Source organism: Syngnathoides biaculeatus, chromosome 11 (genome assembly GCF_019802595.1).
Source record: "Syngnathoides biaculeatus isolate LvHL_M chromosome 11, ASM1980259v1, whole genome shotgun sequence".
In the NCBI taxonomy this organism is placed as follows: Eukaryota; Metazoa; Chordata; class Actinopteri; order Syngnathiformes; family Syngnathidae; genus Syngnathoides; species Syngnathoides biaculeatus.
Genome location: NC_084650.1, coordinates 5,586,878 through 5,600,739, shown reverse-complemented (window position 1 = coordinate 5,600,739; position 13,862 = coordinate 5,586,878). Strand labels below are relative to the sequence as shown.

The 13,862-nt window shown below is 45.4% G+C and overlaps 1 pseudogene; it reads right to left on the bottom strand.

Annotated features, from left to right (window-relative positions):
- Positions 1-979: 979 nt before the first annotated feature.
- Positions 980-13,862, bottom strand: part of LOC133508992 (protein Jade-1-like) — a 32,378-nt pseudogene continuing 19,495 nt past the window's right edge.

The window sequence follows — 13,862 nt, the reverse complement described above, 5'->3', positions numbered from 1 at the left end:
CAGAGTACTGGACAGGAATGACAGCAACGCGGTGGGGATGTAGCCTGCTCTCCATTTCAGAGGTGGCGAGCCAAAAGATGCGCAGGGTGCAGTCGCTGTATCCCACACACTGCAGACCCGGAAAGGGCTCCAGCACACACAGGTGCATGACTGGTTGAGCACCTGGAACTGCACCACCAGGTCATTACTGGGGATGGACTACACCCTCAGACTGCCGTCTTCACTGTAGGTAGCAAAGTGGGTCTCATCCGTCTGAAAGGCGAAATCGATCACCTTTTTCTTTGTGGCCGCTGACCATCCGGATGTTGCTGTTGTCCAACCAGTCTATGTACCACAAGGTTCCCATGGTGGTGCCCAAAATGCCCATGTCCATTGTGTTGTCAAAGGCAGCGCTGACCGTGGTCCCGTCCAGCATGATATCTTGCTTCAACACAACCGATTTCCCGCTTCTTCTGGTTTCTCCAATGTCCGATGATCTAATGTCTACCAGTTGGATGGAAATGGTTTTGTCCAGAGCCTTAGAGTGAAAGCGGCACTTCAGGGCTCCGGTGGAGACATCTAAAATTTCAGTCCAACACTTCCACATCCATTCCTAATGCTCCGGCTGTTTTCCTTGCCACTGTTCAGGCACCAGGGCCTCAATCCGAATGGTTTTCCACTGCAGTCTCACACTAATGCCTGCCTGAGCGGTCACCTCCTGCTTCGGGGACTTCACATGGTGAAGCACAAGGTTGCTGTTAGGGTGGTTTGAGCATCTGGAGTCGTGATCCAACTCCTTGACCTCCAAGGGTTTGGCCTCAAGGGTTCTGGTGTCGTCCTTAGATACCGGCAGTGAGTCTCAGCTTCTTTTCCTTTCATGCGATTTCCCCTTGTCCTGCTTTGATCGTCGTTTGGTCCTGGGTTCCGAGTGGTTCCATGGGGTTTAAGTTTGAGACCGCTGAGAGCTCAGTCGGTCGAAAGTGAAGAGACTCTGTCGATCCTACTCTGATGGATTACTGCTGAGGAGCACTTGGTTTATGAGCTGGACTTGGTGCTGTAAGATCTGCTCCTGAACTTGCCACATGGAACGTTTCATCTTCATCACCATTCAAGTCAGGTTGCACACCCTCTCCAGATGTTGGCGGAGGTGCATGAATAGCTGCAGTCATCCCAGCAACACCTCGTGTTCACGTCTGGTCAGGGTGTCATCCTCGTCCTTCTTCGGCGTGAGCAGAAGCTGGTTGAAGTTAGCTTTGTGCTTCATCTTCTAGTACTGGTACCGGAAGTCAACTTTCTTGGCTGCCATCTTGAGGTGACGGCCCACTTCCTCGGAGTCCGCAAACAGACATTGACGCGCTTTTCCTGCAGGTCACATTGACAAACAAGACACAAGGATGACTGCAACGACGAGGGGGACGACGAGGTGAGAGGGATGAGGCCGAGGGCGGCCATGTCCTCTTTATTGTCCCCTCCAACCTTTCCTTTCAATTTGCACTTCTTGCTCCCGACGCTTTCCTCCTTTTCAACTTCAGTGGTGGAGTCACGCTCTACAGTGTCACTGCCCTTAAGGCTCAAGTGCTGGGGCCAGTAGTACTTGAACTTGACTTGGTCGTTCTGGCTGATGATGGTCATCTCCAGGCCAGAGTGGAGGCCGCAAGTCACGTGGAAGGCAATGCGGATGTTTTTGGCAGAGCACTGGATGCAGGCTCCCATTTTTTCTTTCCACAGGCAGCAGTTGAGCACCCACCTGTTGCTGGGAATGTGTGACACCTTGGTGGCGGGCTCCATCTTCTCCAGGTTTCCATTTCTCATCTCTGGGATCCACAAGGCACAGCTTACATGGACCCACTTGGTTCCACTGCGGGTGGGCTTCATAGCATTGCCCTTCTTCGGGCACAACTGGCACTTAGGCAGGATACCTGGTGGACGCAGATATTGCACTTGTTGCAGAACACCATCTCGTTTTTGTCCTCTCTGTTGGGGAACTGGCACATCGCACACCACATTCTCGTACTCGATGCCAAGGCCCTACTGTGTCTCGGTAGTGTGTGTCATGTTGTCATGACAACGGCACTCAAACTCTTCCAAGGAGCACTCCACGGCGAATTCATCCAGTGGCGGAAGGGCCAACTTTGCAAACTCCTCATTGATGACCTCCACCCAGGTGATGTCTTCCTTGTTGAGGTCGTAGTGACACAAGCCCTTCGCCAAAATCCTGATGTCCACATAACTGAGGGCCAGGGTGGCCGACCTGTGGATCAATTTCTTGCGCCTGACGAACTTGACTTCCTTGCTTTTGTCGGTTAGCGCCCGGGCCATGGGGTCCGGGCTCCGGGATGAACTGCGAGCTAACAGGACCTGGACACCCTTTTTCCCGCTTCCGCTTCCATGGATCGGCCAGGACGTAGTAGTCCTCTGTGTTGAGCTGGTACGAGTCGTGCACCTTCATGGTGGTAGTAAGGTCTGTACTGAAGACCTCAGATGGTTTCTGCACAATTGCATTTTTCCTGGCCTGGGTCTTGGACCAGCGAGTGGAATTGCTGGCATTGTAGGACTCGTCGGGGCTGCAGACTTTTTTTCATAGCGGGACGTCAGAGTAGTTCCAGCTTGACCACACTTGTTGATCTGTCATTGGTTGTCCATGGAGGGACACAATCTTCACATACGAGTGTGTAGGCGTCCATTGGAGTGGTGGGATTGTCCTTGCTCCATGATGATTCATGTCCATAGATCCAGTGACAAACATGTACAATCCCAGACTGGCCTTTGCGGAGGAGCCACGGTCCGATCAGCACGAAGGCCAGCAGTCCCAATAGTGGCTCTCCTTTACCGAACATGCTCAAGCGCGGATCATCTGAATTCTTCACCGGTTTGAGACCAGGGCAACCTATTTGCTATTACTTTACTTGCTCTTCGTAGCCACACTTCCACCGCTACTCGTCGTTGAATGAAAAGGGAGCCACAGGCTTGCAGTGGGAGAAGTGTATCCATGTGGGACGTTCTGCTATCTTTATCACCGTGGGAGTGGTCAGCAGACTAGGTAGGGACCTTCCCAGCGAGGTGAGGACCAACACTTCCACTTGATGACTTTTCCCAGGACCCAATCACCAATGGACACCAACAGCACCTGTGAAGAAGGCACAGTCAGCAGCAGATCATTTTCTTCTTTAACAGTTTTATTTAGCAGCATCTCTTTCATCCAATCACTTAAAGTATTTTCTTCTGACTGCTGCACTGGCTACTCTACTATGGGCAGTCTAATGTAATCTAATCTAATCTACTAGATACTATTTCAAATGGGAACAATCTATCTGTTGGAGTTATTTTCATACACAGTTTTACTAAATGTAAACATTCTCTTCATGTTCTCCCTGTATGTTCCATAGTTTTCCTTAATCAAGACTTCACTGTCCAATTGCTTGATTCCATTAATTCTGCACAATATTTTTTTTTAAAGTTATTTCTAGATTTGCAGCTACTTTACTGATTTTTTTTCCATGAACAAAATGTGGCACATTGTTGCGATACAATTTTTTTTGGGGGGATGCCATGAGAAGGAATATATTTACACAAGAACTTTGCCACAGTAGCTGTACCAGCACTTGTACATGGAAAAATCTTCACCCATTTAGATAAGGGCCAGATCAATACTAAACAACATTTTTAATGCTGGACTTTGTTTAACTCAATAAAATTAATGTGTAAAAACTGGAAAGGATGACTGGCTTTGGGAAACTGCCCTCTCTTAGGTCTGCAGTTCACTTCAGTATTGTGTTTGCAGCAACTCAGACATGATCTACAAAAAAAAATTGAGTAGGAATTGAATCCAAAGGTGCGAAAATGTCTGTATAATATCTACCATTACCATCCCTCCTGTTGAGACATGGTGAGACCCATGACTCAAAATTGTTTTAAACAGATTTTTTTTGGTAATATATGTTTTCCACTGATTATGTATATCAGTGGTCTCAAAAGTCAATTCATCCCGGGCCCGCTGGAGGCACATTCTGGCTGAGGCTGGGACGCAGCCTCAGCGCACATGCACACAATTTGTCATATCATGTCATTATCCAAGCCGCATATCCTCACAAGAGTTGCGGGAAAGCTGGAGCCTATCCCAGCTAACTTCGGGCAAAAGGTAGACTACACCCTGAATTGGTCGCCAGTCAGTCACACGGGAGATATCGACACCATCACTGAGCGGGAATCGATCCCACACTGCCCACACCAAAGGCAGGCGTTTGTACCACTACACCCTCAGTGATTCTCGTTGCACACAATTTAAAAGAGAAAATTTTGTGTCATCTTTTTTTTTTTTAAGCACAATATAAGATAAGGAAGGAAGCTGGTGCAAACAGGTTGTGCGCAAAACTAACAAATCTCTCCATGGCAAAAATCTCTAACTTTCACTCAATGAAAAATTTTTCTCAGCTTTGCATCAAGACTTGTCACTGTCACACCCTGAAAGCCACAACCCCACCGTGATTGTTAGGTTCACCAGCTCTGCACACAACACCTTAAAGTGCCATTCATATAAAACTTTAGGGCCACACCATCATTTAACTTTCATAGTCAATAAGATGGGGGCCACAAAATAACATCACAGGGACCACAAATGGCCCGCGGACCGCCAGTTTGAGACCCCCAATGTACACATTTTCTTCTAATTCAGTTTTTTTCTATAAGACATCACTGGGTTTCACTTTGAGGAGCATGTTTTACCCATCTTTTAGAACTATTACATCAAGAGGGGGGTTGGGGGCTTGTGCTTGTGTCAATACGTGTGTGCCATATTTTCTTGTTGGTGCCTCCTTGGCACTTTTATCAGCGAATGTGTTTCCCAGGGAGACAGCATTTTTTTTCTTTTTCTTTTTTGTTCAAGTTTTTACGGCTCTCAACATTGTGTGGACATTGGGGACAGTGCTTCTGGATTGGCAGACTGGGGAAGTGGGCCCCCTTTTTCAGAAGGGGAACTCGGGTATGTTCAAACTGCAGGGGGATCACACTCCTCAGCATCCCCTGTAGAGTCTATTCAGGGGTCCTGGAAAGGAATATCCAACATAAAGTTGAGTCTCAAGTTTTGGAGGAGCAGTGTGGTTTAGATCCTCGCCGTGGAACAGTGGACCAGCTCATCACCCGTGAGCAGTGTCCTCAAGGGTGCATGGGAGTTTGCACAAGCAGTCTACATGTGTTTTGTGGACTTTGAGAAGGTGTGCGACTGTGTCCTTCAGGGGGCCCTCTTGACAGTGCTTCAGGTGTATGTTGTACTGAACCCCCTGATATGAGTTGTTCAACCCCTGTACAGCTGGTGTCAGAGTTTGGTCCACAATGCCATCAGAAAGTCGGACTTGTTTCCGGTGAGGGTTGGACTCTGCCTTTGTCACCGTTTCTGTTCATAACTTTTATGGACATAATTTCTACGTGCAGTCGAGGCATTGAGGGGGTCCAGTTTGGTGGCATCCATATTGCATCCCTGCTTTTTGCAGATGGTGTGGTTCGGCTGGCTTCATCAAGCCGGGATCTCCAACTCTCACTGGAGCGGTCTGCAGCAGTGTGAAGTGGCTTGGATCAGAATCAGCACCTCCAAATCTGAGACCATGGTCCTCAGTCAGAAACAGGGTGGTGTGCCCTCTATGGGTCAGGAATGAGATCCTGCCCCAAGTGGAGGAGTTCAAGTATCTTGGGGTGTTGTCCATTGGTGAGGGAAAAGTGTAATGAGGGATTGATAGATGGATCGGTGTAGCCTCTGCAGTGATGCAGACTTTGCATCAGTCCATTGTGGTTAAGAAGGAGCTATGTTGAAAGATGAAACTCTCAATTTATCAGATGACCAGCACTCCTACCTTTACCTATGGTCACGAACTGTGGGCCATGACCTGAAGAACAAGATAATGGATACAAGTGGCCAAAATAAGCTTCCTCATGGCTAGGTGTTCCGGGTACATCCCATGGGAAGGTGATCCAGGGAATAACCCAGGATATTCTGGAGAAACTACATCTCTTGGCTGGGATCCCTTCCGGAAGAGCTGGATTTATTTGCTGGGGAAAGGGAAGTCTGGGCTAAAGCTACCTGATAGTTTCTCCATATAGGGAATTTATTTTTTTGGTTTTGTGTAATTGTACACATTTTAAATATTAAATACTTCACTCAAAAGGTGTGGAGTCCATCTCTATGATTTCACTTTTTGAACGGAATTTCCGTAAAAGGATTTGCATCATTTACAAGTGAGCATAATCACCATATGCGTGAGCATGATTGGCATGAACCCATGAATGCCAGAGTCACACTGACAATCACACATAGGAGCAATTTAGGCAATTGATGTGTGTTTTGGAGATGTGGGAGGAAACCAGAGTGCCCACCCAGCCAAGGGGACAACATGCAAACTCCACACAAGCGGGGCCGGGATTTGAGCCAAAGCTCTCACTGGTTGTACCACCAATCCACCTCATTATACACAGTGTATTTGAAAAAGCAGACAAATTTCCATGAAAACCCGAATTTTAGTTGGAAAGGAGGAGGAGAGTATACATGTCTGTTTTGTGGCCCCTATCAGTTTCTATTTTGCGTACATAGGAATAGAATTTGAAATGTTGATCTCTTGTCTTATAATCATAATCCTCCCAACAAAGTAAAAGATATTGGTCTCAATCTTTAAATAACTGTGGAGGAGAATAGAATTTGAAAATGCATACAATGCCAAGATCTCTCTCATACAAACACAAGATATAGGAAAGTGTAATGTTAACTTAATTTGATTATAATACTGCAGTTTCAATATACCCTGTAGTATGTTGCAACAGCTATGGTTTGCATTTTCCATTTGTGATCTGAAAGATCTCCTTCCGAGTTTCGACACAGGGGAGTGCTGTTGGCTTGTGTTGCAAATTGAAAGCTGCTGAGAATGAGTATGCTACAAGGGCTCTCCCTTTATCTTTCAGGTCGTGCTTTCTGACAAAATGTTTCGACCCTTTCTTCCTTTCTTCCAACATACTGTATCTCCACGTTCTCATCAATATTCTTGGTTTGAGAGTTCACTCCATAGCTACAGACCCTTCTTTGAACAAGGGGAACATACATTGGAACACTTCTGTGAGCTGAACTACTCTGCAAAAGTCTCCACCTTCCATTCAACAGTACAAGACACTGATATATACAATATATAGTTCTGAGAAAAAAATATATTTGTAAGATAGAATGACTAGGAAGAAGCAATGGTGGCGCAACTGGTTAGAGCGTTGGCCTTGCAGTTTTGAGTTGGAATTCAAATCCCAGCTCCACCTGTGTAGAGTTTGCATGTGCCCCTCGCCCCTTGGTGTGATTGTGACTACGACTGTTGTCTGTGTTGGTGTACCCTGCGATTGGCTGGCAAACAGTTCAGGATGTACACTGCCTCCTGCCCAACGCAAGCTGGGATAGGTTTCAGCACTCCTATGACCCTTGTGAGAATAAGCAGCTCAAAAAATGGATGGATGGATTACTAGGAATTATATTTAGCACAATGGTGTGGATGATACGATCAAAAGTTTTGTTTTTCTTATTTTAAGACAATGACAACTTCTCAACTTAAAAGGAAATGAAAACAAGTAAAGTTGTAATTCAGCTGTTTTTATTTTCCAGCACATTTTGGTTTGCTGACACAACTAAGAATTAAATGAAATTAAGAATTAAATGTCAATAGCTCGATTCAATCAGAACCCCATGTCATATAATGCATAACATAAAAATAGAGTTTAATCTACTTCACTAAAAGGTTCTCAAATAGCCATGTGGTGTGTTGTCCTTTTCTAGTCATTTTCCTTCTAGATGAATGTTATTGTTTTTTGTCACCCTCCTGGATCATTTGTTTGTTTTATGGACAGTGGCAAATAGACTAAGCTATTGATATTTGACTGTGGATATGTGACGTTACGATGGAATGCTATAGTTACAGTGCTCTTTAAGAGCTGAAAATGCAATTTTGCTATGGTGGCAGCTGTAATATGACACATCTTTATTTTCATTCACTCTGAATAAAAAAAAAAAAAAATCGGAATGCTACAAGGGTCCTGATTGCAGTCTAAATGTCTTGTTGTAAATTTTCTGAAGTGCAGTGTCCCAAGATGTTTTTTGTGATTTCTTTTTAGAGTAAAGGAATAATTTTTGGAAACAACTCAAACATGATACACAATGCTGGCCTATTGTAATTTTAGATTTTTTAATGATTAAAATCCCCTAAGGTACAAATTATTGTGAATAAATATTTTTAATTTAATTGGGGGTTGCACAGTCGAACAGCTGTAATGCATTGGCCTCACAGTTCTGAGGACCTGGGTTCAGATTCCGGCCTGTGTGGACTTTGCATGTTCTCCCCGTGCCTGTATGGGTTTTCTCTGTGCACTCCATATTCCTCCCACATCCCAAAAACATGCAACATTAATTGGGCACTCTACATTGCCCCTAGGTGTGATTGTGGTTGCAACTGTTGTCTATCTCCAGGTGCCCTGTGATTGGTTGGCAACCAGTTCAGGGAATACCCTGCCTCCTGCCCGATGACAGTTGGGATTAGCTCCGGCACTCTTGTGAACTGAGTCACTGATGGTGTACTGGTACACATGCCTGCCTTTGGTGCTGGGAGCGTGGGATTCATTCCCGGTCAGTGATGGTGTCAATATCTGTCCTGCGACTGACTGGCGACCAATTCAGGGTTTAGTCCGCCTTTTATCTGAAGCTAGCTGGGATAGGCTCCAGTTGTCCCGCAATCCATGTGAAAATAAGCGGCTTGGATAATGACTTGACATGACTCCTGTGACCCTCATCAGGATAAGCAGCTCAGAAAAAAGATGGATGGATATATAATGAACGACTAGGTTTTTGCATTTTTACCGTGAGTTTTAAGACACATTTTTCTCTTAAATGGACTAGACTGTAAAATAGTATTAAGAATTCTAGCCAAACATATTTTCCTGACCCCATTGCCAGATTATTGTTTGAATTTTTCTCTCCAAATGGTTAAATTCCGGCAGCACGGTGGAGCAGCTGTGGAGTGTTGGCCTCAGAATTTTGAGGACCAGGGTTCAAATCCAGCCCTTGCCGGTGTGGAGTTTTCTGTCCTCCCCATACCTGTGTAGGTTTTCTCCAGGCACTCTGGTTTCCTCCAACATCCCCAAAACATGCATTAATTGGAGACTCTAAATTGCCCAAAGGTGTGATTGTGAGTCCGGCTGTTGTCTGTCTCCATGTCTTGTTACTGATTGGCAAACAGTTCAGGGTGTACCCTGCGTCCTGGCCGATGACAGATGGGATTGGCTCCAGCACTCCCGGGACCCTCGTGAGGATTAACGGCTCAGAAAATGGATGGATGTTTGTTTACACATTTATCGTCTTTGTGAGAGGGAGACATTCCTGTCCCATGGCGTGAGATCAGACGTCTGAGAAAGGAAACCTGTGGTCTTGAAATCTGGAGTTTGGACTTAGAACACTTCAGTCCAACAGAGGCCAAATGAGAAAGCAAAGACCTGGTGGCTTCGAGACAAGAAGTTTCAGATGGAGACGCCAGCCAGAGGTTATCAGCATACTGCACCAGGAGAACTCCATGAGGCAATTCAAGCGAAGACAGCGACTGACGACGACAGTCATTGAAGAGTCCTGGTGAAAGGACAAAGCCTTGAGGCAGGCGATTGTAGGAGTAGCTAACACCATTCCAATTGAAAGCAAAAAATTTCTTCATTGACGGATGAAGTGGAATGCAAACAAAAGCATTAGCCTAGTCAATGCAAGTGAAATGAGTGTGGGCTGATATAATTTAGGATAATGAGGAGTGCGAGTTCGGGATGGGCAAAGTGAGGGTTAAAATGGCCACATTATTTGCTCACAGGTCATGGACCATGCAAAACTTTCCAGTGTTTTGCTTTTCAACAGGTAAGATAGGGGTGTTAAAATCAGAGCCAGGAATTTCACACAACCCTAACCCTGAGCACGCTATCAATTGTTTCCAAAATGCGAGTCATCCCAGCATTGGGGAACATATATTTGTCCTGGTTTCATCTGAAACACAACAGGTGATACGTTTCAGAGATCAACATCAGTGAGATCCATTGACCACAGAGATGTGGGAAGGGAATAAAGAAGTTGACCAGCAAAATCGCTGTCCATTGTTTCAACTCCATGGTGCCTATCAGAACCTGGTGCTCGAAAACAGAAGTGGGTCAAAATGTGTCTGAATCCAATAAGCAAGACGGGGAATAGAGCAATTGAGAGTTAAATGAATTTTGCCAATCAGTGGCCTATGTGCATGCCAGGACAAACGGACCGAGATCCCTCGCTTCATGCTGAGGTGAGACCATGAAGGAGACATGTGGGTGGCAAGGAGGCAAAGAAGGATCCAGGGGATCCGCCATCATGTACGATTTGCTTTGTTCAGGAGTCAGGAACATCGAAAAGGTGACACCTGGTTTGCCTGAAAACACATCACCCATGTTCAATTCCCATAGGTTGTTTTCAATTTCCTGCAATACCTCGCTATCGATCTCATCCCCTGATCTGTCATAGTACAGAGTGCAATGCATACAATCAGTCACCGTATCATAAGATCTGAGGTTATGAGTTCAAGGTGACCAAAGAGTCCAAAAGCGTTCACCTTTGAGCCAACGACTGGAGTCAATATCCACTCTTGCCCAGTAGATGTCGGCAGTGGTGCGTACCACAGGCCATCGTTCAACAAGCGGGAACTGGGAGGTGGCACCGGAGCCAGAGGCGCAGTCGGTGTTACCATCCGGAAATTCCAGGCTGAGTCCATCAGGGCTGCATTTGATGAGAGGGCATGTGGCGATGAGGAGATCTCTGCCCAAAAGATTGACTGGACAGTGAAGTGCAAACACAAAAGAATGTAACAGAGTCTGTGACTGTTGGTTTGGCTCTCTTGGGGTTTGTTGTAACCTCCTTGATTCTAGCCACGCGCAGGTTGTTAGCCTCTAGCTCTGCCTCTCCATCCAGATGCATAAGGTCGCTGTCTGCACTTGCGGACCCAATTACCAGGCATTCCACAAATGAAGCACACGTTACACCCCACCAGGGGGAGCACCTCGACCCATGAATGAACCTGCTTGATACATCATGTACTCGGAACTGACAGAGGGAGAAAATATCACAGAAAGTTCTGCGTCTTCCTGCTTTTTCAGATTCCGCAACTGCACAAAGCAAGTTGCGTTTCTGCACTTTTGTGTTTGTCTACCTTAGACTTTTTTTGTTTTTAGCATGTCTCCTGAAATGATGTTTAAGATTTGACAACCACCGGTCAACCTCAGCACTGGGAAGGTCTGGATGGGCCTCCATGGCCTGCGCCACAGACTTGGGAACACCCTTCAAAATGGCTGCTCGGAACACTTGTGAATGCAAAGTGGAGACCGTAGGGAAGTGTCCTTTTTTCAGAGTGTAAACAGTGAGGGCCCGGTCAACAAAAGCCGCGGCCTCCTCATCTGCTTTGGGAGCAAACACCGGATCTGAAACGACTCACTCAGGGAGGGGAAACAAAGCGTTTAAAGCTGTAGACAATGTTAAGTACTTTTCTCGCGTAAGAGCTTGATTATCGGGGAGAGAAGAGCAACCTGAATTTTGCATTAGAGTGTTCAACTGTGAAAGCGGACATGATTGAGTAAGGAGAACACAAATGTCACCTGCTGCTAACATTTGTCCCGTAACCGCTCTCTGCACTGCTTGAAGCCAATTGGCACCACCAGATTGCATAGGTGTGAGTTTCTGCATCAACACACTCACATCAGTGGGAAAGAAATGTTTGTGAAACATAGCAGAATTACCAGTGGACGGGTTAACTTTGGCTAACATGGGTGCCTGCAAGATTTGGGAATGAGTCACAGGCCGATGAGGAGGAAAAGCTGGACCTTCGGAAAATTCCTCTGGGTCTTCAGGACCTCTTGTTCATTCAAGAACAGAGTCAGGGTGGGCACCTGAAAGATTCTGGACATGAGATTTTAATTCTGCAATTTTTAAAGCTTTTGGGATGTTTGGTTGGAAAGAGTTCGATCGATTTTGAAAAGGCACCGTCCATTTTGTTTTAAATCGACTCCCCCGACCCTCTCTCTCTCGCTCTCTCTTTTTCAGTAACACAGAGGGTGGACCTCCTCGCACACTCATGCACCAATAACTCAAAGAACTAGGCCTTAAAAAATGCAAATGTATAAAAAACAGGAATGAGAACAGCAAACGTACAAGTCATGTCTCCTTCGTTGGCCTCGCACTCACACACTAGCTATGTGCAGAGATGCACGATATCACTCAAGGACACATCTGGCTACAGAACAGAGCCCCATTGAGGGCATGAGGAAATGATACAGTCATGACTAAATATGGGCATAAGACATACTTCATCGGAAAGCTGACAATGTGTTTAGCGGTTCTGACTATAGATATCCGAACTATTAAATGGCAGTGTGCTCCAGCTGCACAGGTAACTGATCTGGCTACATGCCAGGCATGATGGGAAGGTCGAAGTTCTCCTCAAAGGCAATGAATGGACATTTAAATGAAGTCATAACCTGCTCATTTCTGAAGATTTACTTCTTTGTCAATTCTGAAGCTCGTGCTATCACAACGGTTCAACCCTCCCCTCAAGGTTTTTTTTTTTTTTTTTTTTTTTTCAAATTGGTTTGAGGACAAATTTATAGGATGGGAAACGACATGTTTTGGGTGGGCTTAAGCCACCCACAACAGGGCTGGCCTCACCACTGACACATACAGTACCTTGATTTTGAAAAATAGTCTTAAATTGTGCGTGTGTGTGCATGCGCAAATGACTCCTCTAACTTTATCCTTCTTCTTGGCTAAAACTAGCTACAACATAAGCACAAGTTTTCTATTTAGATGGGCATTGGTACCATCTTGTGGCATCATGGAGTGTCTCAGAAAGAGAGAGGAAAAAAGTTGTCTTTTTCTGTTCCACAATGAATTGATTTAATCAGCAAAAACATTTCTTGTCCTTTGTTAGTGTTCAAAGGTTGAATGTATAAAAAAGGCAACATAGCTGCATTCATAACCGAGGGCTGAAGTGTAACGTAGTGACACGCTAATTGAATAAAACTAATTTTCTCTCACAGTGAGAGACTTTACAGCCCCTGGAGGTGAATACAAGATAGAAGGCATTCATTGTTGCTTTTCACTGCACCTTATGGATCTGCATTTTTCTATGAGATATAAAGAGACAAAAAGTAAATTAAAAAAGATACATTTAACGGTAGATACTTTATAGACCCCTGAGTAAATATTCATGCTATTTATTTATGTAGGCAAAAGGGGGAAGGCGGTTGATGTGGCAACCCACACTGCCACAAGCAATGATGATGAAGAGGAAGATACTCACTGGTAAAGTGCTTGGGGGCACCATTGAGGGTTCTCAAACAGGGCACCCACCATTCAAGCTAGCACAGTTCCTACTAATAGATGCCACATAACATTTTTTCTATTACAGAAAGCAATGGCCTGACTAAATGAAGTGCCCCAACCCAACTGAGTGGGATAGAGGTCTATCGCAGGTGGTCGACCAGGTCACATACTTTAGACGATAGCTGGCTGAGTTGTGAAGCCATTCACTACTTGAACCTCGTCCTGACAGCGGAAATGGTCTTCTTGCGGGTACAGCGCTGCCGTCAGCTGGCCAGTCTGCTGAGTCCATACTGGCCAGAGTGTAGTGTCAGTCCATAAATTCATACAGGGCTCAGAGCCAGAAATTATCTGTGTTACAGGTACGATAGTACTAGAGTAGTCCAGAAGGATGATCAGGCTCTCAAATGAGGGGGATATGTCCTTGCAGATAAAAAGTAATGAACAGAAATCACACCAACAGGAGGAAAGGGGAAACAAATCCAAGCACAGTTTCACAAACAGAAAA